Genomic DNA, 27,414 nt, shown 5'->3' with positions numbered 1-27,414 from the left:
TTCTTCCTTCTCCTCTTCTTCCTTCTCCTCCTCCTCTTCCTCCTTCTCCTTTTCTTCCTCCTCCTCCTCTTCTTCCTCCCCTTTCCTTCTCCACCTCTTGTTTTTCTTTGGAGAGAATAGATGGAGGGGTCAGTATATTTTCAGAGAAAGCCCCTGTTGAAATGAAAACAAGGGGGATGTTCTTAGTCATGAGTCTAGAATCACAGATTCTCAGAAGTCATTCATTCAGACCTATACTTGAGCAAGAATCTCGTCCAGATCCTTGCCCCCACTCTCCCTCCCTCCCCCGTTGAGGAGTACGCTACTGCCTCTGAGGTAGTCTATCATTCCACTTTGTGTTAGTTCTGATCATCAGGAAGTTTTTTCTGGTTTTTAACCCCAATGGGCCTCTCAGGACCCCCCCCCCACTCCTAGTTCTGCCCCTTGGGGCCAAGCAGAACAAAACTAATCCCTCCTCCATTTGACAGTCCTTCAGATATTGGTAGACAGCTCTCCTGTCCCCCCTGAAGGCTTTTCCAGGCTCAACATAACAACTGAAATTTACAGAGTGTTTTACATACGGGATCTCATCCCATTGAGTTCTGCCGCCTCTTCAGTCTGAGTAATTTCTGTTCCTTACCATTCCCCAGTAGGCATTTATTTCCAACCTTTGAATTATTTAAAGTTGGAAGGGACCCTTGATGTCATCTTGTCCAGCCCCCTTACTTACTGAACTGAGACCCAGAAGAGTGAATGGCCAAAGTCTCATCGAGGGGCAGTGGCACAGGGATAACATGAGATAAAACTGGATATAGAAGTGGGAGCCCATTTATGAAGAACTTTGAATGCCAGGACGAGGAGGTTATACTTTCTCTGTAGGGCACTGGGGAGGCATGGAAGGGTTTTGAGTGGAGGCAGGAACATGTAAGGAAGATACATGGCTTGGGCAGAGATGAGGGAAAAGGGCAGAAGTGACCCCCAACTAGAGTCAGGAACACAATGAGGCAATCGATAATGAATTACAAGGAAACATTAGCCTTATAAATTCCCTGCCTCTATGTCAGAAAACCATCCTCTACTCCTCTTGAATTCCCACAAAGTATCCTTTCTTTTTGCGCAGCCCAGCCAGATGTGAAGCATTGAGGATACATAGTCCAAGGACCTGGATTCAAATCCTGACTCTTCTACTTATGACCTGCATGACCTTGATATAGTTCCCTAGCCTCTCTGGATCTTGGTCTCCTCATCTGTAAAATAAGGTTATTGAATTAGGTGGTCTCTAGGATCCCGTCCAGCTCCAAAATCTGTGGTCCTATGAGCCAAGGCCACAGTCTGGATTCCTGAGACAGAGCCTGGTTATGGTTGGTCATGATGTCTGGCTCTGCCCACGGGCACCTATCAGGCTCCTAATGAGCAAATGTGTGTTAATTGGTTTGTGAACTTGGAAGCCCTGTGTCAATATCACATCTGGAACACTCAGACTTGGAGTCAAGGAGACCTGGGTTTAAATCTGCTGGCCCTGGATGCTTATTAACTACATAGCCCCAGGCAGGTCACAGCATCATGGAAGCGGACCTTGGAAACCGTCTCATCCATTTTCCTCATTTGGCAGATGAGGGGTCAAGAGAATGACTTGCCCAAGGTCACACACGTGGCGAGTACCCACAGCAGGATTTGGGGTCTTCTGACTCCAAAAAGCCAGTAATGTCCCCACTGCCTGTCACCTAAACTTTTTGAACCCTGACTTCCTCACCTACAAATTGGGGATAATAACAGCACCTCCCCCAGGGGGATGATATGAGGATCAAACAGGGTTAGGGGTAGAGTGTGCTTTTCAAACCATCAAACATCACATTGACGTTGGCTACAATAACCCTGAAATTTATAGAAATGTCAGTGATTATTGTCATCCCATCATAATCATCGCCATTATTATTATATTCATATGTCATGTAGGGCTGAGTAAAAAGCCTCATGATATATTTACCACATCTGTTATTTTCCTGTTATTCTCACCTTGCTCATTCTCATGGTCACCCTACAAGGGAAGAAAAGGGTGTTATTATTATTCCTAGTTTAGATATGGCAAAGCTGACTAATAATAGAGGATGCCTCTATAGTTTTTCTGGGCTCATAACAGCTTCATAAAGTAGTTATCACAAGGTGTTCTTATCTCCATTTCGCAGGTAAGATAACCAAGTGGGGGGCATGCAATCATGTCTTTAGAGTCAAAAGGGACACGTCCAACCTTCTCATTTTACAGGTGAGGAAACTGAGGCCCAAGGAGCAAAAGTGACTTGTCCCAGTCCCTAGAGGTAGTAAGGGACAAAGACAGAATCTGGTTTCAAATCCTGACTCTTTTTTTTTTTTGAGGGGCAATGAGGGTTAAGTGACTTGCCCAGGGTCACACAGCTAGTAAGTATTAAGTGTCTGAGGCTGGATTTGAATTCAGGTCTTTCTGAATCCAGGGCTGGTGCTTTATCCACTGTGCCACGTAGCTGCCCTCAAATCCTGACTTTTAAGTCTGGGCATCATACTGCCTCTCACTTCACCAGGGAGACCTGGATTCAAATTCTGTCTCTCTTGCTTACTGCATCTCTGTGGAGAAATCATTTAACCTGGCTCAGATTCCTTATCTCTACAACGAGGGGATTGGACTCCATGGCCCATGAGGGTCCTTCTGACTCTAACTTTGTGATCCTCAGGAATCTTCTTTGTGCTCTATTGTACTGTTAGAGGGGCGTGCCCAAGCACTGGTTGTCTGCATTTGGAATGCCCAGTGGGATGCTATTATCGCTAGACCATAGAACTAAGGACACAGAGGTTGGAGAGATCCCTACTGTCTAATTTGGCCCCGTTCCCTCTGAACTCACTTCCCTAACCAGCTTTCAAACTTCTTGGGGGGTTACTTAGAAATGTACTTTCTTATTTCTTAAACATTTTAAAAATATCTTTTGTTTTGACATTACCTTCATTTACAAAAAGATTCCTTCTCCTCCCTCTTACCCTAGAAAGCTACCTCTTGACAAAGGAGGAAAAAGGGAGAAAACAAAGATTCAATATAACTAACCAGCACTTCAACCAAGTCCAATATGGTATGCAGTTCTCCACACCCATAGTCCCCCACTTTAACAAAGAGAGGGAGGTGTGGTATCATGTCTTTAGAAGATGGACTTTATTATTATTATTATTTAATATAAAAGATGTGCTTTCAGTTAACCTGGACTTAGAGGACATTTTTAACGTTGTTGTGAGGCCTACATTTTATGTATAATGTAAATTTTTTTTTTCCTCCAGGAGAGATCGTTTGGAATAATGATTAGAAAGCTGGCTTGGGAAGCAAGAAGATTTGGCTGCAAGTCCCATCTCTGACCCTGAATAAGCCTCTTAACATCTTAGTGATGTGGACACCTCTTTGAGGCTCTAAGTTGTGAAGAAGGTTCGTCCTCACCTGGGAATTCCTGATATTATTGAAATCCAAGGTCCAATACCTTCCCTTATCCTTTTTTTCTCCAACTGTTATTTCCCTTGCTCTTGAGGGCTCATGACCTCGCCGTACAATTGCTTCCCACTATGTCTTCCCATTTCTTTCTTCCCGAGGGGATTTGGAAAAATTTTAAAGTGGTTAATATTAACGACTGATTTCAATTTTAAACAAGCTCTTCGGGTGAGAACCAGCCAGACACAAAAGGATTCTCACCAGTGCCTTGTGTGTGCTCATCTTAGCTCTGAAAACCCCCCACCCAGTGTGGGACCCAAGGTCACCGCCCTTCGGAACACTGCAAGTCTCTTCTAAGGGGATATGCTCCTGGCAGATGCTGGGAGGGGGCTGTGGGAAGGGGGGGAGGAATGCAGGGATGAAGGGGCCTGCCAGATGTTGGCTCCAAGGGCGGGGTGTGGGGATGAAGAGGCCTGCCAGATGTCTGCCCATGCAGAATACTTGCAAGCACCTGCTTCCCAGGAGCTCAGGAAGATGAATCGACATTGCTATGGCTATATCTCTTTAAACAATTTAAAAAAATTATTTCTGGCAAATAAATGCAGAATCCAAGAGCCTTAATAACTATTTTCTCCAGAGTTTCTTGCCTAGGAGCATATCTTCTTTAAAATTCGGGTTGAGGGTTATGGAAATTAAAATACACAATCAGCCCATAGACTGATTGGTAAATAAAGAGGGTCGGAAGAGTTCTCCATTTCAGTCCGTCTCTGGAAGAAACTCTAAAGACAATCACCTCTTATTTGCTATTTATTTTATCTTCCCATTAAACAACAGTTTTCTCTCTTCTCTCCCCACAATGAATTTAATAGATTTATTCATCAAGTTTTCTAAATTTAGACACCAAACTGATGTTTTCCTCCCCCTGCGTAATCTTATTTTTAGCAGCTCTTACATAAAGCCAGGCAATGAACGAGACGGCAAAATGACTAACTCGTATTGACCTGAAATGCACCAATAGAATAAAATAACGGTAATGAAGATTGATGAGCTGTGGCCTAGCTGTAATACCCAGGGGTCCAATGGAGATCTGTTTCTGGTAGAAACTTTTTACCATGACAGTTTTGGGCTCTGGTAGCCTCAGCATTCCTGGTGATTCCAGAGACTGAGATAGCCCTGACCTCCATCCCTTGCTCCTAAGGCCTGTGTGGCCATGAGGCCATGTGAGCAAAAACTTATGGACCTTGGCTTTTGAGGGATTTCAATTTCTTCTGTGTCCAGTTTTCATTTAATGGGATCATCCCTTTGAGAACAATCAATCAATCAATCAATCAATCAATCAATCAATCAGTGTTTATTAGGCATTTACTCCGTGCTAAGCTCTGGGGTCACAACTGGTTGTTACATGGATCTGAGTTCCAATATTTTGTTGCATAAATGCCACATTTACAGCATATGCCAATTAACAGATGCTGCATCCCAATGTGGGCTTATAAATAGTAGGGTCCTTAGAGATCCTCTATCCCCATTCCACCATTTTACAAATGAAGGAAGAGTGAAGTTCAATAATTTGCCCAAGGTCACAGCAAGTAGCAAGCAGCCAAGGTGGGATTTGAACCTGGGTCTTCAGACTCTAGTGCTACTCCACTCTCCACTGCCTCTTATCTTAAGCTTTGATCTCCCAATTTGAACTTTTTACACCATTTGCAGCAAAGCATAATAGAACAGAACAATAGGATGCCAGGCAAAACTTTAACACTTCAAAGATCTCTGATTTTGTCAGTGGGAGCTTTCTCCCACTGGCATTGGCTATTGCCAGAACCAAACCAAACAAACATACAAAAACTGACCATTGCCCATGAGCCAACATAGGGATGGGCAGCTCCAAACTTAGCTAGGCTAGACTTTTTTTTTGGTGAGGCAATTGGGGTTAAGTGACTTGCCCAGGGTCACATAGCTAGTAAGTGTTAAGTGTCTGAGGTCAGATTTGAACTCAGGTCCTCCTGACTCCAGGGCTGGTGCTCTATCCACTGCACCACCTAGCTGCCCTTTAGGCTAAACTTTGGAAAAGGTGCTAATCTTCAGATCTGTCCATTTTCATAAATTTAGATCAAGTCAATGAACCAAGGAGGAGAAAATTTATTTGTTCCATGTCTCCCTTCACTTTGGTCCATGCTCTGATAAAGTTCAGTTACCTTTGGATTCTTCTTCTTTTCTCAATGTTTCCGCTGTGTTGTCAATGGGCATGGGGTGCTTCTGTGTCTGTTGGCTTCACTTGGTATCATTATGTTTCCATGTTTCCTTCATAATTTCTTCCTACAGGCAGCCAAGAGAACACCAGACTTGTAAAATGGCTTTTAATCCAACCTTTGACACCTTTTAGCTGTGTGACCCTAGGCAAGTCACATACAAAATTGGGATAAGAATAGCACCTGTCTCACAGGGTTGTCATGAGGATCAAATGAGATACTATATTGTAAAGATCCCTCTTAAGTCAAATCAAGCCAATAGCATTTATTAAGATCTCCATTTGTACTTGGAACTGTGCTAACTGCTAGAAATCTAAGTGTTTGAAAATCTCAAAGCATTCTGGAAATGTCAGCTTTTCTGTTATGTTTTGGACATTTTAGTGGCATCTTGATATTTCATGGAATTCATAGCTTTTGATATGTCAGTGGACCTGGGACCTTACTGAGGTACACCCTACTTTCCGCTGTCATTGAAGACCCCCGAGCCATCTCTGCCTTCATCCTGGACTGAGGAGCTTTTGTAAAGCAATGGGTTCGGCCATTCTTTAATCCTTGGGCTAGGGGTCATTCCCAATGTTTGGCTTTTGAAAACAAACACACAGATACCTGAAGGATCTGTGATTTGGTCCTTCCTGTGAAAGGCATTTATTAAATGTCCATTATGGGACAGGTATGGAACTAGATGCTAGGGATACAAAGAGAGAAATGAAATAGGACCTGCCTTCAAGGTGCTTACATTCTTTTAAAAAAAATTTTTTTTTTACAGGGCAATGGGGTTAAGTGACTTGCCCAGGGTCACATAGCTAGTAAGTGTCAAGTGTCTGAGGCCGGATTTGAACTCAGGAACTCCTGAATCCAGGGCCGGTGCTTTATCCACTGCGCCACCTAGCCGCCCCAAGGTGCTTGCATTCTTAAAGAGAAAAGCCATCTTGCACACAGATACAAAATTACAAAATACATGCAAAGTAAAAATAAAGTACTTTTTTAGGGGAAGATGCTAACAACTGGGGAAATAGGGAAAGGTTTCATGTAGGTTGGCACAGGAGCTGAGCTTTGAGAGAAATGAGTAGAGGAAGCGAGGAAGGAATGCCCTCAGGTCATAGGGGATAGCTTGCACAGGGAGACAGAAGATGGCCTGTGTGAAGAGGAGCAAGGCCATAGTGCAATAAAGGGGATTTACCAAGTGCTTACTATGTTCTAGTCTAAGGACTTTACAAATATAAATTCATCTGACCCACACAATAACCCTGTGAGGTAGGTGCTATATCATCTCCATTTGAGGAAACTGAGGTAATAATGTATATTTATTGTGTAATATATAAAAAGGCTGGAAAACTAGGCTTGCCAGGTTGGGAAGGTCTTTTTTTTTTTTTTAATTTTTTTTTTTTTTTTTTTAGTGAGGCAATTGGGGTTAAGTGACTTGCCCAGGGTCACACAGCTAGTAAGTGTTAAGTGTCTGAGGCCGGATTTGAACTCAGGTACTCCTGACTCCAGGGCCGGTGCTCTATCCACTGTGCCACCTAGCTACCCCTGGGAAGGTCTTTAAACGCTAACAGTGGGGTTTGTGCGACAACAGGAGGCACTGGAATTGACTTTAGGGATGTGTTTGTCCAACTGAATGTTGTCATTCAGTGACTTTGAAGGGATGAAAGGAACTTTCCCCTCCCCTCTTCCTTTTAGCTCTAAAATGCTCTGATTCTATAATTCTTAGTACAGCACAAGGTTTATTTATTTATTTTTTTAGTGAGGCAATTGGGGTTAAGTGACTTGCCCAGGGTCACACAGCTAGTAAGTGTTAAGTGTCTGAGGCCGGATTTGAACTCAGGTACTCCTGACTCCAGGGCCGGTGCTCTATCCACTGTGCCACCTAGCTACCCCTGGGAAGGTCTTTAAACGCTAACAGTGGGGTTTGTGCGACAACAGGAGGCACTGGAATTGACTTTAGGGATGTGTTTGTCCAACTGAATGTTGTCATTCAGTGACTTTGAAGGGATGAAAGGAACTTTCCCCTCCCCTCTTCCTTTTAGCTCTAAAATGCTCTGATTCTATAATTCTTAGTACAGCACAAGGTTTATTTATTTATTTTTTTAGTGAGGCAATTGGGGTTAAGTGACTTGCCCAGGGTCACACAGCTAGTAAGTGTTAAGTGTCTGAGGCCAGATTTGAACTCAGGTCCTCCTGACTCCAGGGCCGGTGCTCTATCCACTGCGCCACCTAGCTGCCCCAAGGTTCATTTTTAAAGAGGTAATTTCTCTCTAATGAGCTGTGGTAGATTCCCCACCTATCTGTTTCCCTAGTTGTGCAGCCAATGGTGCCCGTGACTGGAGACGGATGTGACGAGTCAGCCATGGTGCTCTGCTGATCCCAGTAGCTAAAGCGACCTGGATTAGTTGGGCTCTAGAGATATAGGACAAACTACCAAACCCTGGAAGGTTCTTTTCTCACCCAAATCAAGGGGTAGCCTAGAATAGGGGAAAGAGCTCTAATTTTAAGTAGCTGCATGACTATGGGCATTCGTAAGCTGGAAATCTTAGTCTCTAGAATTTCCTAGCATCCATGATCTCCTTCAAAGCTCAGTTCAAGAATCCCCTTCCACCTACGGTCTTTCCTGATTGTCCCCCAACTGCTTATGCTGTCCCACCAAAAATACTTTGTATTTATTCTGTGTGTATAGCGGGGATTCGTTCATTTTTGTATTTGTGTCTATATTCTCCAGAACTTCGCACAATGCCCAGCACGTAGTAGGTGCTCCATAAAGGCTTGTTGAGGTATTGATTAGTTGACTGGAAAGAAACTTAGAGATTATAGACTCATAGAAGTAGAGCTGGAATAGATTTCAGAAGCCCTCTAGTACAACGCTCTCATTTTCCAGATGAGGAAATATCTGTACAAGCCATGGACAAGTCACTTGACCTATTTATGACTTACTTCCCTCCTCTATACCTACCCTTAAGGGTTTATGTCATGGGCCCCTTCTAAGAAAAGTATTGGTTGTCTACATAATCGAAAAAAATTAGAAATTTCAGTTAGAAGTTATTGAAAATCAAGATGTAATTTCCCCTGCCTCATTTGAATTCCTGAAATCTATTCACCAGGTTCCATATGCTCAAAGGTTAAGAACCTCCGATTTTGTACTTTAAGGTTTACAAAATGCATTCTTTATATTCAGGCGGACTGGAGTCAGGAAGACCAGAGTTCAAATCTGGCCTCAGACACTTATAACTGTGTGATCCCAGGCAAATCACTTAACTTCTGTTTACTTCAGTTTCCTCATCTGTGAAATGGAGATTATTTATTTATTTATTTTTGGCAGGGCAATGGGGGTTAAGTGACTTGCCCAGGGTCACACAGCTAGTAAGTGTCAAGTGTCTGAGGCCGGATTTGAACTCGGGTACTCCTGAATCCAGGGCCGGTGCTCTATCCACTGCGCCACCTAGCTGCCCCTGAAATGGAGATTATTAATAGTACCTACCCCTCTGGGGTGTCATGAGGATCAAATGAGATAAAAATTGTAAAGCGCCTAACACAGTGCCTGGCACATAGTAGGAACTATATTAAATATTAGTGGTTATTATTTAATCCTCACAAAACCCTGGGGGTGGAAGGGGAGTGGTAGGTGCTATTATTATCATGTCTACTATACAGATGAGCAAACTGAGTCTGAGAGAAGCCCAGGGTCATACAGCCTGTAAGTGTCTAAAAAAATCAGATTCTGATGCTCTTTTCCATAGGGTGTCTCTTAGGCAAACCTCAAGGCACTGGGGTAATGGGGACTATCATCCCCCTGAGCTATCCTCACCCTCTCTTGTGTCCCAGATGCTTCCCGAGCATCATTTGGAAATTTTCGAATCTGATCAGATGCTCCCCGTCCTTGTTATCGCTACAGGTGCTCACTTAGTTCTAGATAAATACAGGCCTTCTCCCCCACCCCGCAACATGTCGTAGCTTTATATGTGGCTAATGGAGCAAAGCCAGGCTCAGACGTCAAATTAAACGGCCCAGCTCTGTAATCACTCAGACTGACACGGCATAAAAGGATAATTAGGAGTTCATTACAGGCAACATTGTTTGTTCAGCTAAATTGATTTCTCAGCTGCCCATGTTTTCTGTTTACTTACTGAGTGCTCGGCTGCACCATTGGGTTGGCGAGCTAGGAAATCCCTGCTTGGGAACTTCTCTCCCAGCTTTTTCCCCTTCCCTTTTCTGTCCAGTGCAGTTTTTAAATATAATTTGACTTGGAGGTGGTTCAGTCTCTGAAGGAGCATCTAGATATGCCCCAATGACCCACCTGTGCTAATCGATGCCTGCCACCAGATTAGGCTATGCCTCTGGTGGGGAGGAAACAACAGCGGGCCTTTTCGCTGTGCTCATGAATGTGCAAAATTATTTCCAGTAATTCTGTTCATCATGGCAAGAAAATGGAAATTAAGTTGGGGTATATGAATGTAATGGCATGCTTTTGTACCATAAGGAATGATGAAGGGGAGAGTTTCAGATAAACCTGGGAAGATACATGAACTGATGCAGAGTGAAGTAAGAAGAAACAGGAAAAGAATGTATACAACAGTAACAACAATATAGAGACAAACAATACTAAAGAACTTTAAAAAACCCTCTAATCCACACCAAGAGCAAGCACAATTCCAGAGGACTGATGATGAAACGCGCTACCTGTCTTCTACCAGAAAGGAGATAGACTTAGGATGCAGAATAAGACATATATTTTTGGCCATGACCAATGTGAGAATTTACATTATTTGATGTTTCATATTTGTTACAAGGGTTTTTTTTTGTTTTCCTTTTTTCAGTGGTGGGGGAGGTGGGAGAGAAAGAAAATAAATATTTGTTAATTAAATATATTTAAAATGCTTTGGAATGTATTTAGTTTTCAACTTGCTATTAACTTCCCCACATTGGGTAGGACAGGTGAGTGTTTGGGTGAGTAGGCATCTAATCCCATAGAGATCTCAGGAAGTTCTCTGCCAAAGTATTTTTCAAGCCATTGTCTTAGTCACAAAGTCCAACATAAGTAATAATAATGATAGCTCACATCAACATCACAATTTTGGTTTATGAAGCACTTCATCCATATGATGTCATTTGGTCCTAACAAAAAGCCTATGAGATAGATCCTATTATTATCCTCTTTTTATAGATTAAGGAACAGGTTCAGAGATATTAGGTGATTAGCCCAGGGTTACACAGCTAGTAAGTAACTGAATCAGGATTCAAACTCAGGTTGTTCTGAATTCAATTTAAACATACTGCCTCTCAAATCAATCAATCGATCAATCAACAAGCATTTATTAGGTACCTACTATGTGCCACACAATTAATATTTAAGGGTGTAAAGACAAAAATGAAATAATCTCTGTCTTCAAAGAGCTTGTGTTCTATTAGATGACAATTTGTACAAATATAGAAAAGATACAAAATGGATAGAAGATGATTCAGAGAGCCATTAGTAGCCAAAGGGGACCAAAATTATATCATGATGTTGGGGTCAAAGTATAGTGTGTCCGGCTGTGGCTGATTAGACCAACGTGAGCTCAGAAGGCTCTACCACAAGTTGGGCACAAATAGTCCATATGAACATTTTAAGTGGAGATGTCTCTAAATTTGTGCATCTCATATTTCTTTTGAGCTACTGCAATTCTGCTTTGCTCATAGAGCACAGCTCCTTCTTTGATTTGGACACACCATGCTGGGCAGTCCTGTGCCAGTGTTCTCTATATCTTATAATCAATACCAAAGTTCTTCAGAGAGATCTTGAGAGTGTCCTTATATCACTTCTTTTGACCTCCATGTGAGTGCTTACCTTGTGTGAGTTCTCCATATTAGTCTTTTAGGCAAATGTATTTGGCATTCAAACAACATGGTCAGTGCACCAGAGTTTCACTCTCTTCAGTAGAATTTTTTTTTTTTTTAATGAGGCAATTGGGGTTAAGTGACTTGCCCAGGGTCACACAGCTAGTGAATGTTAAGTGTCTGAGGCCGGATTTGAACTCAGGTACTCCTGACTCCAGGGCCAGTGCTCTATCCACTGCGCCATCTAGCTGCCCCCTCTTCAGTAGAATTTTAATGCTTGGCAGTTCAGCTTGAGAAAGGATGTCAGTGCCCACTACTTTATCTTGCCAGGTGATCTTCAGCATCTTCCTAAGACGATTCATTTTTTTTTTCTTTTTTTTTTTGGTGAGGCAATTGGGGTTAAGTGACTAACCCAGGGTCATACAGCTATTAAGTGTTAAGTGTCTGACGCCGGATTTGAACTCAGGTACGCCTGAATCCAGGGCCGGTGCTCTATCCACTGCGCCACCTAGCTGCCCCCCTAAGACAATTCAAATGGAAATGAATCAGTTCCTGCCATATCACTGGTATACTGTCCTTCAAGGAGGTCAGTACAACAGCTCTGTAGACCTTCAGTTTGGTAAGCAGCTTAAGATCTTTCTAACACTTTCTTTTGGAGCCTCCCAAAGACCAGGCCAGATCAACACCTGAAAAATATTTGAGTTGGAAGCTTTCTAAACTCTCTAAGGAGCCATTTTCCTTTGCTTACAAAGTTTCTGCACTGGCAAAGCCTAGACAGCACAGTGGATAGAGTGCCAGGCTTGGAGTCAAGAAGACTCATCTTTGTGAGTTCAAATCTGACCTCAGATACTTCCTAGCCGTGTAATTCTGGGCAAGTCACTTAACCCTGTTTGTCTCAGTTTCCTCATCTGTAAAATGAGCTGGGGAAGGAAATGGCAAACCATCTTTGCCAAGAAAACCCCAATGGAGTCACCAAGAGTCAGATGAGACTGAAAAAACAACTGAGCAGCAAGAAAAGTTCTTTCTAATAGAACTAAAGATTTAGAGATGCAACTCAGCTACCCCCAATTTCCTATTTTGTAGATGAAGAAACTGTGGTTCAGAGATTTGCCAAAGACCATCCACGCAGGTAATAAATGTCTGATGTAGGATTTGAACCCAGATCCTGGGAATTAGGGTTAGCCCCAAAACAAGGTCATGCACTAAAAATTATATATATTTTTTATTGAATTCCATTCAATTCAATAGTTTTTTGATGCTGAGGGAGATACAAAGTTAGGAAAAACATAAAGTCTGCTCTCATGGAACTTCTGGTTCAGTTGGCATCACCATCTTGAGTCTTTCCTTTGTTCTGTGTCATTGATATGCTTCCATCTAGCACCCAAATAAATGGATGGTTTGGTTATTCCTGAGGCTAAGGAGGACATGTGTCAGACCCAGAGGGAAGGGCTGAGCATAACTGGGGAACTCCAAGCAGAAGCTGGATAATCACTTGTTGGTTATGTTGTTGAGATGAATCTTTTGGGGGTTTTTTTGGATATTGATTGGACTAGATAGTTTCTGAAGACCATTATAACTCTGAGATGTTGTGACTAGAGGAGGAAAAAACCCACTGATACTGGATTGAGGAACCAAGAAATTGGGTTCAAATTCCAGCTCTGCTACTTGCTTACTTATGTGACCTTGACCAATGTACTTCATCACTCTGTGCTTTAGTTCCTTCTGTAAAATGAAAGAGTTGGACTATTGCCATTAAACTGTAAGCTTCTTGAGGGCCGGGACTATCTTTTGTCTCTTTTTGTATCCCCAGCTCTTAGCACAATGCCTGGCACATAGTAGAGGCTTAATAAAATGTTTATTGATTGATTGATTAGAACTCCAAGATCCCTTTCAACTTTGGATCTATAATCCTGCAAATAGATTTTTAATAAAATCAAACAGTTTGAGTTCCCATAGCACAGGATCTCTTAATTGGGAGTCTGAGGACTGAATTTTTTTGATAACTACATTTCAGTAAGATTGCTTTCATTTGTAATCATGTTTTATTTAATGTTTAAAAACATTATTTAAGAGAAAGGGTTCATAGCGTGTACTAGACTGCTTTAGATGTCTATGATACAGGGGGCAGCTAGATGGCACAGTGGATAAAGCCCCGGCCCTGGATTCAGGAGGACCTGAGTTCAAATCCAGCCTCAGACACTTAACACTTACTAGCTGTGTGACCCTGGGTAAGTCACTTAACCCTCATTGCCCTGCCCAAATAAAAAGGGAAGTCTATGACACAAGAAGGCTTCAGAACTCCTGCTAGAGTTCTGTGTGAAGTCATATAAAATTACTTAGACTCATAGATTAGACCAGGAATGGACTCAGAGTCTGCTAGTCCAGCCTTCTCATTGGACAATTGAGGAAATTGACGGAAGAGAAGTTAAGTGATTTGCCCAATATTACACATGTCATTAAGTCGTAAATTCAGAATTTGAATCCAGGTCCCTTTCCCTCTACATGCAGTGCTTCTCACTTTATTTCTTTCTCAGAATTCAGCATAAGGAACCAGGTGTCTTCAGCATCCTTCTGGGAGGGCTCTTAGCCAAGCAGCTGACATTTTTGAGTTTTGTACAACTAGCTAAGCTGTTTGGTCCAGTTTAGTTTGCAAAACATTCGTTTTTTGGGTGTGGTTTTATAATTCTTATATTAAGCTATTAATTCTCTTTCCAAGCCTTTCCTGTAAAAACTCCCCCCCGCAATTCTTTCCTCTTGCACTCTCATTTCATTTATAAAATTATTTTAAACTCTCAAAAAAAAAGCCTCTGGATTTATTTCTTCTAGGAATTCTAGTTGGACTTGTATCCAAGCTAGGGGTTTTTTAAGGGGCTTTGCTTGTAGATTTTTGTGGGATTTATTCTCTTTTTCTAGGTTCGTGTCTTGGGTATCCCTGTCACCATAATAGCTCTTTATGGTAGGATTATTTTTTTTACTCATTCTTCCAGTCTTACTTCTTGAATTATGACTTTGTGGGAAGTTCTAAGCTCTTCACACTTCTGGAAGGAATGTCTGACCCTTATTTGGTCCTGACTTTTATTCTCTGGGGTCCTGATGCCGCTTTCTCCTGGTACTAAGTACTATATTCTCCAAGGATCTCGGGGATGGCTGGCCTCAGCCCCCAATAGCCTGCTGGCAGGTTCTACAAGTTCAGAATGACAGACCTGCAGGTCCTCCCTTGCTTCTGAGCATCCTGCCCTGATTACTCAGCTACAGGCCCACAACCACTCCTTGACTGGGGTAGCCATCCTCAGTCCACACTCTGAGGCAGGATCAAAAGAGTGGTCCCTTGCTTCCCATTCCTGTTCTCTGCACAGTATCAGGCTTGTGCCTTCTGGATCTGGGCTAGCCTCTTTGTCTAGTATGCACAGCAGACCCTGGTTGAGTCTCTGCTGAAGGCTCCATATAGCATGCTCCTGCCTAGGCCCTGTCCCCAGTACCCAGAATTCTATCTGTTTTCCTATACTGACCTAGACTGGAAAAATGACTCACCATTCTTTTTCCTTGGATTTTCTGATCACACCTCAGTTTGATGCTCTTCCTAGGCCTTTGTTGGAATATTTGTGGGGAAGAGCTGGATTGTTCTATTTTCTCCTACTCTACCTTCTTTGCTGGTCTCCCTGGTTGAGAATTCAAGGTGGGACCAAAAGGAGAATTACAGTTGAGCCTACCTTTTAACTAAGAACATGTAGGATAGGCTGATGTGGGAAACTGAGAAGGGAAAATTATTACCAGGAAATTAAAGGGATGTCCAACCAGTATTTCTGAACCTCTGTTTATGCCTTTTGGTTATAGGTAGGTATGATTAATACCTATCTATATCCCTATTACAGGTTTATGTAAAATGTATGCATAATGTAGGTTATATTCTTGTTTTATTTCTATTTTGTTTTAATAAAAAGTTACAAAATGCATAGTACTTATTTGAGATCTTGGAATCACTACCTTGGATCCTTTGGGGTGGCTGGGCTAAGTGCACATTCAAGAAGTTTGCTTTTTAAAAACACACGCTTATATATTATATCCCCAAGAAAACAAAACTGCACCTTCTGAAGCCTTTCAGGCTGTCAGGAAAATATGTATTCACACATTTTTCTTTTGAAAACCATATTATTATTTACCCAATAGACCAGAATGAGCTCCTTTTGAGTGACTTCATTTTATCATCTAAACAAAATCTGATCTGAAATATGTCACTTGTGAGACAATGCCAAGTACAGTCAACAAGAACAGTTGGGTTCTGTCACTGGCAGATGTGGTGTCTTTGAAAATGAAAGGCAAATGAGAAGTCTGGTTGTCCACTTAAAATATAGGGAACTATGGAGACAGTTGGGGAAGAGGAAAGGCCTTTTGGGAAAGATCTGTTTGGATACGAGACTCTTTAGATCAGAGGGGAGGACCTTTGGTCCTACCGCGTAAGGCAAGATCATGACTTTGCCTCAAGGTTTGGGAAGGTGGGGGCAGCTAGTTGGTGCCCTGGAGTCAGGAGGACCTGAGTTCAAATCCGACCTCAGACACTTGACACTTACTAGCTGTGTGATCTTGGGCAAGTCACTTAACCCCACTTGCCTCACCAAAAAAAAAAAAAAAGGGGTTTGGTAAGGTGTCTTGAAACTGAACGCTTACTGATGAAATAACTTTCTAAATGCAATGGGATTCCCAAATCCTTGGTCATCGGTCCATTTGTATTATCCATCTTCTTGATACTGATTTTCATTGTTTATTGGATCATGTGGTCATCCTTCACAGTCACAAAATTTGTCAAACTGGACAGACTGACGGTTCCATAGTCTATTCATTTGGTATCTATTAACTTCTTCGTGCTCTGGATAACTCACTAAACCTGAACTTCCACAAATGTATCTGAATCTCTACAAATAGTCCCCTCTGATACTGTGTGATGGTGCAGGGATGACCATGGGGTCATAAGATCATAGATCTATAGTTAAAAGAGACATTGCAGTGTCCAAGTCTCCAAAGGAGCCTGAGTTCTGGCAGCAAAGTTTCAATCAGGTATTGTTCAGTCATTTTTCAATCATGCCTGACTCTTTGTGACCCTATTTGTGGTTTTCTTTGCAAAGATACTGGAGTGGTTTGCCATTCCCTTCTTTAGCTCATTTTATAGATGAGGAAACTGAGGCAAACAAGGTCAAGTGACTTGCTCACACAACTAGTAAGTATCTGAGTTCAGATTCCAACTCAGGAAGATGAGTCTTCCTGACTCCAAATTTGGCACCTTATCCTCTGTGCCACCGTGTCACCTGAAGCAAATTCAGTTTGGGGTGGGAGGATAGAAGACAGGGTGGACCATCTGAACACAAGTATAGCCATGTTGGGAGAAGCAGCTGCTCATTCTTCAGAGTATGTATGTCATCCTTATTTCAGAAAAATGTCAAGAGTGCTAATTGTTAGAAATGACAGAGATTTAATTTCTAGTTGCATTGATAGGGAAAAAAGCCACCTAACAGACTAACAAAATTATTACCTTAGCAGGATTTAACACATCAGCCTTAAAGCCTGAAGTAGACACTTGGTGATGATTTTTTGTTTGGAGCATTGAAAATGAACTTAGAGTATTACTTTTGATTATTAAGAAACTCTCATATAAAAGTATCAGAATATTCTGAAAAAAAGGAATATAAAGGCCAGAGGATTAAAACATAAACATATATATATATGTATATATATATATACATGGATATATATTTGCATGTGAAAGTTCATTTAATAAATTATCTGAGGGTCTTAGTGGACCTCAATCTTGGAATCAACCTTAGTTCTTCCATCTCCTTTAGTTACCTCCTTCAAGCAAAGGCTGAATGAACAACTTATAGGTATGTTGTTGTGGGCTTGTTTTTTAGCCATGGGTTGGCCACTGAGTTGCTACAATTCAGAGATCCTCAGATTCTAATACTGGTTTAATAAAAGTTTTTTCCAGTTATATAGAATTCCATGTACAGTATTGTCACTCAAAAATAATGCCTAGATCTCGATTTTTATCTTTAGAGGTTGCTTTGATGACCATCCATTTCATCCCCTTCATTTAATATAATGGGAAGCTGAGACCTGGAGATCGGCAGTGATTTCTTAAGGTTATATGATGATAGGTTAATGAAGATGATCACTTGCTCCTTGAATAACTGGGGTCAAGTGCACTACATTCATCTTTTACCATTAATTAGGATGATAAGCTGAAGGGCCAAAGTGATGTCCAACCTCATGTTTCTTACTGTTGTTCAGTTGTTTTCAGTTGTGTCTGACCCTTTGTGACCCCATTTGGAGTTTTCTTGGCAAAGATGATAGGTTGGTTTGTCATTTCTTTCTCCAGCTCACTTTACAGATGAGGAAACTGAAGCAAACAGGGTTAAGTGACTTGCTCAGAGTCGCACAGCTAGTAAGTGTCTAAGTCTGGATTTGAATTTGGGTCCTCCTGCCTCCACGGTCAGTGCTCTATCCACTGTGCCACATAGGCTCCTAGATTTCATAGGATTGTAGATTTAGAACTGGAACCCACCTTAGAAGTGCAACCTTTTCATTTCCTAGGGGAAGACATTGAGACTGAGAGAAGGAAAATGACTTACTTAAGGTAATGTGGGTAATTAGAACTCAAATTCTCTGACTCTAAATTTGGTCTTCTTTTCACAATAATCACACTGCCTCTCATAGAATTATTTAATTGGAAGGGAAAGCGGTCTTAGGTCATCTTTTTTTTTTTTGGTGAGGCAATTGGGGTTAAGTGACTTGCCCAGGGTCACACAACTAGTAAGTGTCAAGTATCTGATGCTGGATTTGAACTCAGGTCCTCCTGAATCCAGGGCCTGTGCTTTATCCACTGTGCCACCTAGCTGCCCCTAGGTCATCTTATAGGAACCCCATTAAAACTTTATAATTCCAAGTCCACTTTTTGGGTAGAAGGGAAAACCTCTGATTTTATTAATATAAAGAACTCCCAATGTGGAGCTTCTTTTCCCAAAGCATATATCTACTTTTTCTGCAACTTCTTTTGTCTTTCTAATGCCATTGAACACTTTAATTTTTATATGTGAGTATATATACATAATACATATATATGTACATACATACATACATATACATGCATGCATGCATACATAAATACATACAGTGAAGCAGCATGGTGTTGGAGAGTTGACTTTACTACCATGAAGACCTGATTTCAAGTCCTACTTTTTAATAGGTAGCCAGGTTATGTACTGGAGCCAGCTAGATAGCTCTATGGATAGAGCACTGGGCATGAAGTCAGGAAGATCTGAGTTCAAATTCGACTTTAGATAGCTGCGTGACCCTGGACAAGTCACTTAACCTCTGTTTGTTTGAATGTACTGGCAAAAGAAATTGCAAACCATTTTAGCATCTTTGCCAAGAAAATTCCATGGATAGTACATATCCATGGCGCTATGAAGAGTCAAGCACTACTGAATGACTGAATAACAACAACCAGTAGTGTACTCAATAGAATGCTGGACTTGGAGTCAGAAAGACCTGAGTTCAAATCTAACCTCAGATACTTATTAGTTATATAACCTTGGGCAAGTAATTTAACCTTTTTTTCAGCCTCAGTTTCCTCAACTATAAAATGGCAATAATAACAGTACTTACCTACCAGGATTGTTGTAAGCATAAAATGAGATATTTGTAAAGTACTTAGTCCTTTATTTTAGGAGCTATAGAAATGCTAATGATTGTTTTCATGGTATACTGATTGTGTGACCCTGGGAAAGTCATTTAATCTCTATGGTGGCCTAGGCCATGATCTAAATTGTAGTAAAGGTGCCAACTTGAATTTGTAGAGGGAGTTTCCTCATCTGAGAGTTCTTTATCTCTCCCTGGCTGAAGCTGCAAGGGGTTGCAACTTCTCTTAGAGAGTTACTGAGGTGAAGGTTGGATGGGGGCAGGGGTGGGGTGGGTGGGTAGGGACATGACTGGCAGATAAATGCCTTGTCCCTTGTGTCATCTGCCTGGTACCCATCAGAGTTGGCACTTGAATCTTGCCAGGACTCTGAGGCTGGCTTTCTACCTATTTCTATATTGTGCATTATTTATCTTCATTGAACAAAATCAATAATCTGTATTTGGTAGACAGGTAGACACTATAAACAATAAATCGTATTCCTGACCCTCATTCCTGTTATTCTCTCCCCAGAATGACTCTTTCCTCTACTGTCCTTTTTATGTCACACTGTTGACCTTTCAAAGTCTCCCTTTTTGCCATTTTGGGGGGCATTTCTGGGGGTTACTCTCCTTCAAAAACACATGACTAGAGGCAGCTAGGTGGTGCAGTGGATAGAGCACCGGCCCTGGAGTCAGGAGAACCTGAGTTCAAATCTGGCCTCAGACACTTAACATTTACTAGCTGTGTGACCCTGGGCAAGTCATTTAACCCCAATTGCTTCACTAAAAAAAAAAAACCCACCAAAAACCAAAAACCAAAAAACCACATGACTAATAATGATAGACATTGATATTGGGCTTGATGGTATGCAAAGCTCTCTATGTTCATTGTCTCATTTGATTTTCACAATATTCCAGTGAGTTAAATGGCATTAACATCCCCATTTTACAGATGAAGAAACTGAGGCAGAGAGAGGTTAAGTTTCTTGCCCTTGGTCACACAGCCAGTCAGCATACAAAGGGGCACTCCAACCTAGGTCCTCTTGACTCCATGTCCAATGTTCCATTTTTTTATGCCACACTGGTTCTGGTTTTCCTGATCTTTCCAAGATGTCCCCTTGGAGGGTGTATATGCCCTTGGTAGGATATGTGGACCCAAAGAGGCACTGTTGAAATGTTACTGCTCCCATAAAAGACCATCTCTGATTGAGAGACCACATAAAGTGGTCTTCTGAGGCTGATACCTCCTCATAGCATGTTCTCCTATATTGACCTCTTCAGCTTTGGAGTCCTTCCAAAGTAAACTCTTACTCTTATCTAGTGTCTTGAATTTGGTCATCCAGAGAACTTTGTCTTCAATTAGCCTGGCATTACCGAAAGATCATGCCTTGAGCCATGCTGGCTTTCCACTGGAGGGATACATTTCTCAGGCCCTGTTAATTGCCCATAATCATCAGCACTCATCAGCCCCACCCTTCTTAGGAAGTGGCTATCAGACACTAAGAGCATACCTTTTTAGCAATGGCATAGAAAACCAAGTTGCCACCATTTATATAGCTAACTATTTACTTTATATGTATTCTACTTTTATTTGTATATATCATGTATTATGCACATATTATTTGTATATTATGTAATATGTATCTATAATGGCACTGGTTGTTAAGAATGACAAAGAATTGGGGCAGCTAGGTGGCACAGTGGATAGAGCACTGGCCCTGGATTCAGGAGTACCTGAGTTCAAATCCAGCCTCAGACACTTAACACTTACAAGCTGTGTGACCCTGGGCAAGTCACTTAATCCCAATTGCCTCACTAAAAAAAAAAAAAAAGAATGACAAAGAATTAATCAGATACTGATAGCAAGACTGGAAAGTAGCTGTGGAGAGTGTCTACAATGTGGTCTGTACCCTAGCTTGGTTAGATTACTTCCTCTCTTCCCACCCAGCTTAGTAGAAGGCTCCTTATCCAGTATACCACTACTCCAACAGATGGATGATCTCATTGATTTATTTATTTCATCTAATGATGCAGATCATAGACTAGCCATGCTTGTCTGTACTATGTGATCCTCATCTGTGCTCTCTCATTAATTTGCCACCCACTGTTCTGTAAATGCTTATGGGTTGATTGATTGACTGATGGATTGGAAAGGCAGAGAAGGAGGCTGCTTACATGTGTACAGGTGCTGCTGGTATTCATACTCACTTCCTCCCATAGGACTCCAGTAGCAACCAGACAAATAGTGTTAGCATCACTTGGACCATGCTGGAACCACAGTCCATATTCCCTTTCTTTTTGGTAGACAGTGATGTCTCCACATGGACATCGCTTGTGTTCATCTTGTCCCGAAATGTAGTCCTTCACTGATTTCAACAGAACTTTGGAGGAGACAGACAGCTGTTGATGGCTAATAATAGAAACGTTTCTGACAATCTGGTTTTGAATGACTCTGGAAGCTAATGATTTAGTATTCAGATGATTTCCTTTCAAAATAAAAGTGCACTTGGAGAAACAACTACAATATGCTGACAGAAAACAGTTTTTCTACCTTCTGTTTTTTTTTTAATATTCCAAACTTTGTCTTATTTTGTAAAATGCAAAACAGCAAAGACAAAATGGACATTTATTAAGTGACTTCTTTGTATGGAGCACTGTGTCAGGAACTGGAAAAGACACAATATTGAGATAAGACATGGTTCTTGCTCTCATGATCATTATGATCTAACAGGAGGGAATGAGACATTAATAAGACGCAATAATATGTGATAAATGAATTTTCATGAGCTTATCCAGCAAAGCCCTTCTTTTATGCCTCACCATGCCATGAAGGTGAAGACTATGGTAGTAAAACTCATTCTCTGGAAAGCTCTACCATCCTGGAAAGATTAGGGGGATAACCTCAGGAACAGATTGGGACTGTTGTCCAAGGACCAGTCTAGCTAAGGATGGAGATGTTATTCACAAGCTGGCTGAAACCTTAGTGATGAATCCTTTGGCTATGGAATCTCATGAATGAAATGACTCCTACTTTACTTATCCATCATTTACTTCCCTTTTTTTGCAGGGCAATGAGGGTTAAGTGACTTGCCCAGGGACACACAGCTAGTGAATGTCAAGTGTCTGAAGCTGGATTTGAACTCAGGTCCAGGACTGGTGCTCTATCCACTGCACCACCTAGCTGCCCGAGGTTATATCGTACCTGAGGGACTCCTAGAGGTGGAGAACATTAGCAACTACTGGGATCAAGAAGTGCTTCATGTAGGAGGTGGCGTCTGAGCTGTACTTTGAAAAGATGTTGGGAATTCCAAGAAATATAGATGAAGAGGGAATATACTCCTGACATTGGGAAGATACTTGTACAAAGGCATGGAGTGGGAAATAAAATTCTCTATATGGGGACCTACCTTCAAGATCAATGTTGCAGATAAAACAGAGGTTAAATGCCATCAATGTTACTTAAGGATGAGAACTGGACTAGTAGTCAGGAGACTACGTTTCTATCCCCTATATCCTCCACCTGTCACTAATTTGTTCTGTGACCTTGGATAGGTCATTATATTTCTCTGAGCCTCAGCAATGAGGCTGAACTAGAATCATAGAATTATCCCCATTCAATTTCATCTTTTTAACTTCAGACCTCAGCTCTAGTTTTCCAACATCTTTTGGGATCTTGATTCTGTTGTTTGATGTATGAGCTATCTTTCCTGATTTGAGGTCATACATTTGAATAGAATGCTGCCTAGGTCTTCATCTAAGTTCTTGGGGGGAAAGAAGCAGAGGAATGGACAGAATCCTAAAGTCCTCTACTAGAGACCCTGATTCAAATCAATATACAGTGACTGGCACACAGTAGGTGGTTAACAAGTGCATATTGACTCCAGTCAATCCTTGCTAAATGTATACAATCATTTCTCGTCTATAAGGGTATCAGGAGAGAGTTTGCCAAATTCCTTTCGGAAATCCAGCAATATCATGCCATGGCATCACCCTGGTCAGCTAGTATATTAGTAATCCTGTAAAAAAGGAAATGAAGTTAATCTGGTGTGACTTCTCTTACCATGTGTCATGCTGGCTCATTGTCAGGGTCTCTCAGGCTTGCACTGCCAGAGCCTGGTGAACACTGATATAGGCAATCTGGAGATGATGTAGCTGGGGTTGGCCCTACCACAAATTTCCCTTCCACTCAAACCATTCTCTTTTCTCTGTGCCTAAAGCTTCAGGAAGCACCACTGCCCACCTCAGCCCTAGGACACAGAGTGCTCGCCACACAGACCCCCCCCCCCCCAGGAAGTCACGCAGGGGCAACAGAGCCATCAGAGTCATGATGCCTTGCCATGACCAGAGGCTTCCCCTGGCTCGTTTTCTCTCCCTCCTTCCAAAAATACAGCTCAGCAGCTGCAGTTTCTGAGTCAGCCCAATAAGCACTAGGGAAGAACTTTTGCTTCTCCTTTGCTTTTACTCCCTGTTGGGGTTCAGTCACTGCCTGCTGCCCCACAGTTGTTCCCCAGGCTTCTTTAATGTTGTCACACTTACAGTAACTACCTCTTCCCTTTCTAAGTGCTCAGGGACCACAGCTTTAATTCTTTGGACACTTCAGTGTCCTATGACATGCAGTCACACATAGTAGAGAAGACCATTGTAAAAAAGATGGACTTTTGCTTCAGGGAGAAGCTTGGGGATCATTAGAAGCCTATGCAATTTCCCAAAAGAAACCAATCCAACCTTTCTTCTTCCTGCTCTTCTTTTCTGAGGTCAACTTATTGTTCATCCCCTTTATCTTTCCAAGGTATGCATGTTAATAGATCAGCTATATGGACTGAATTACCAATTACATTTAATAAAATAGGGATTTCTCATCCACTTGGTTTTTCCTGAGTGGATAGCTGCATGAAACAAACAAAAAAATAATTCAGCGACCTATCTTGTATCAAATTTCAGCCTACAATGAATCTTTGTAATGAAACTGTGTGGTTTTATGTATTAAGGATAAAAGACCCATGGGCTGCCAAGAGGTTGATTTGTTGCTTCCCCAGTAGCCTCAATTTCTCTTAATAAGGATAGATAAAGCTTAATTCTACTATATCTCTAATTAATTTCCTTGATAACACCATTCAGAAAGCAGCCCATGCCTAAAGTCATCTTGGAGATGCTCCACCTGGTAACCTAGGTAGCTAGACAGTGCAGTGGATATAGTGAGGGACCTGGAGTGAGGAAAACTTGAGTTTGAAGTCAGCCTCAAATACTTCCTAGCTGTGTGACTCCGGTCAAGCCTTAGCCTCAGTTTTCTCATCTGTAAATTGGGGATAATAATCACATCTATATTCCAGGGTTGTTGCGAAGATCAAATGAAATAATATTTGTGAGATGCTTTGCAAATCTTAAAGCATTATATCAGTGCTATTATTATTGTTCTTTTTCTTCTTCCTCCTCCTCCTCTTCCTTTTTACATGGTATCAGGAAAATCTGTTCAGATTGCTGGATAGAGTTTATCCAACAAAATACAGTCCAAAACAGGTATATTCAAAACTTGGTCCATTAGGTAGCAACATCATATTCGCCAACCATTGCATCAAAGTGACTCCAAAAGACCGCCAGAGAAGCTTTCCCCCTTCCACTTCTGGAAAATGACGAAAAGTGAAGGCAGATGAAGGTTCAAGTTCCTATAATTTAAGTGTCTGATGTTGCACTGCAAATCCAGTATTTCTTCCTGTTGATCACTCAGCAAGTGCATAAGACAGTTTTGGAACATGAACATGTTCTATTTGGCTCATAATTCTTAATACTGCCGTAGGAGATAACTGTACAAATCTTTATTACTTGGTGCATGCACAGAATTTGAGCTCAGCTTAATGTGCACCTGGAGGTGTATGTGTCAAAACTAAAAGTCACTTGCGCTAAGGTTATCATTTCCCCCCATCCTGCCTCATTACAACCCCTCCATTGAAATGCAGCATGATGTAATAGAAAGAGAAGTGGATTAGAAGCCACATGACCTGGGTTCAAATTCCAGCTCTGATATTAGCTACCTGTTTTACCTTGGCAAGTCACCTCTCTCCCTGGGAATTCATTTCCTACTCTGTAAAATGAAGGGCTTAAACTAAATAGTCTCTGAGGTATTTTCCAGTTCTAAGTCTATCATCCTATGTCATTAATTCCTTGAGCCCCAGTTTCCTCATATGAAAAATAAAGAGATTGGATTAGATGGCCTCTGAGGACAGCTAGGTGGTACAGTGGATAGCGGGCCAGCCTGGAGTCAGAAAGACTCATCTCCCTAAGTTCGAAGCTGGCCTCAGACATTTCCCTGCTGTGTGACCTTGGGCAAGTCACTCCATCCTGATTGCCTCAGTTTCTTCAACTGTAAAAAAGAGCTGGAGAAGGAAATGGCAAACCACTCTAGTATCTCTGCCAAGAAAACCCCAAATGAGGTCATGAAGAGTTGGACAGGACTGGAAAACCACCAAACAACAACAACTGAGGTTCTTTCATTCTCTAACTCTATGATTCTACAATCCCATTACTGTTTACTGATGCAGGAAACAAAGGCTGGAGCCACATCATGCTAATTACTTCTGGCACTCCTCAATAATTAATGAAGGGTTAAAAAGACTCCTCCAAATTTGAGTATTAGCTCCGAAGGCCATAAAAGCATGAGGAGCTTATGACTGTGGCCAAGCCAGTGGCTATGTGTCTGTCTACCTTCCTAGGTGAGAGTGGGAATTGGAAGGGGGGACAAATGGGGGAAAGCCACCAGCAAAGGGATTCATCTTTTCTGAACTGTGCTCCAGTGGAAACAAGGGTCCCAAAGCAGAGGAAGCACTGGCATCTTTTGGTTTGCTGCTGGGAATTCTTGGGAGACCAGTCTATCTAAAGAGAAGCAGAAGGAGGAAGGAAACAGATAGTTATCCTCACTGCCTGGATTACAGCACGGTCCATGTGAAATCAGCAGTTTAAAATAATTTGATGATAGTAATGGGGGGAGGACAAATAATCACACAGCCGTGAGCCCGGTATTTATCTCCTGAAGTTGAGCGGAGGATGGAGGCTGGCATCCCGCCTGGCAAATCAGATATCAAAGACATGTCTTGCGTTACAAAATTAACAAAGGCACGAATCTCTCTCTCTCTCTCTCTCATTTCTTTCTCCCTTTCCCTCTCTTCTTCTCTCCTTACCTGTTTTTCTCCATGTCTCCATCTCTTTGTCTCTGTCTCTCTTTTTCTGTCTCTGTTTCTCTTTCTATCTCTCTCTGACTCTGTCTCTATCTCCCTCTCCCTCCCTCTCTCTCCCTTGTCTGGAAATAGAACAAGGATTAACTCTTTGTGCCTCAGCCTGATTTCACAGTGTGTCACCTCTCCCACTGCTCCTCATTAATCACCGCCAGAGGTCCAGGGCTCAGACAGGCCAAGGGCCTTTCCCAGGAACCCCCACTGCTTGACAGGAAAACTGAGCTAGGCCAAAGGGTCTTTCCTTGGAGCTCAGGTACACACCAGCTGTGGCTGAAGTCCATCCTCTTGAACCTCTAAAGCTAATTGAATGTGTGGGCTTAGGAGGAAAAAGCATTGGAACGAGGGGATGGGCAGGAGCATTATCATTATTATTATTAATAGTAGTAATTTAAGTTGAAATTCAAATGAAAAAAGAAGAGGTCAGTCAAGTCCTGGTGAATAGGTCCTACTCACTTTTGTTGGGCTCTTAGGTGGAAATGAGGACTGGCTTTTCTCTTTCTTTCTTTTTCGGACTTACACCTGGCTTCTCAGTCCCAGCTGCTGCCCAGGGAAGTTAAGGGGCAGGAGGGTAAACAGCAAAGCTGGAGATGTGGAGGCTCAAGCTGTCTTGTTATCCCTGCCTCCACCCCCTTTAATATGAAACTGGTTCCAGGCACTTTTTTTAAAAAGCTCTCAGCAGGAATTGCAAAGTTTCCCAAGTCGTCACCTAGCAACAAAAACCCAGCAAAACATTTGCCAAGCTTTTTTTTTTTCTTTCTTTCTTTCTTTTTTTGCAACTTGGCCATCACGGGCAGAGCTGACTTGTCGATGGCTGCATTTACCATGGAGGGAAATTGAATGCTGACCTCTTATTCTTACAGGATGCTGAGCTGTGCAATTGGGCCAGCCTGGACCAAATTAATGCACCCTGAACAAGGACCCTTCACAGCCATTGTGAGGAGGTCAGGGGGAGTCATCAGGATTTGATGAGGGGGTCAATTTTTGTTGGCATTGCTGAAATCTTACTTTTAAGGCCGTTGCTTCAAATTGAATGATGCTAGTTAGGATA

At 41.9% G+C, this 27,414-nt stretch overlaps 1 long non-coding RNA gene across 1 annotated transcript; it reads right to left on the bottom strand.

The window, feature by feature from the left end:
- LOC122745801 lies at positions 1-26,957 on the bottom strand. The gene is made up of 4 exons (XR_006355491.1): positions 26,820-26,957; positions 5,611-5,731; positions 1,996-2,017; positions 1-153 (listed from the first exon to the last, which is right to left on the bottom strand). It is a non-coding gene; the product is annotated as an uncharacterized LOC122745801 (long non-coding RNA).
- Positions 26,958-27,414: the final 457 nt, after the last annotated feature.

The sequence above is a fragment of the Dromiciops gliroides genome, chromosome 3 (assembly GCF_019393635.1).
Source record: "Dromiciops gliroides isolate mDroGli1 chromosome 3, mDroGli1.pri, whole genome shotgun sequence".
Classification (NCBI taxonomy): Eukaryota; Metazoa; Chordata; class Mammalia; order Microbiotheria; family Microbiotheriidae; genus Dromiciops; species Dromiciops gliroides.
This window is presented reverse-complemented; position numbering and strand designations above follow the sequence as displayed.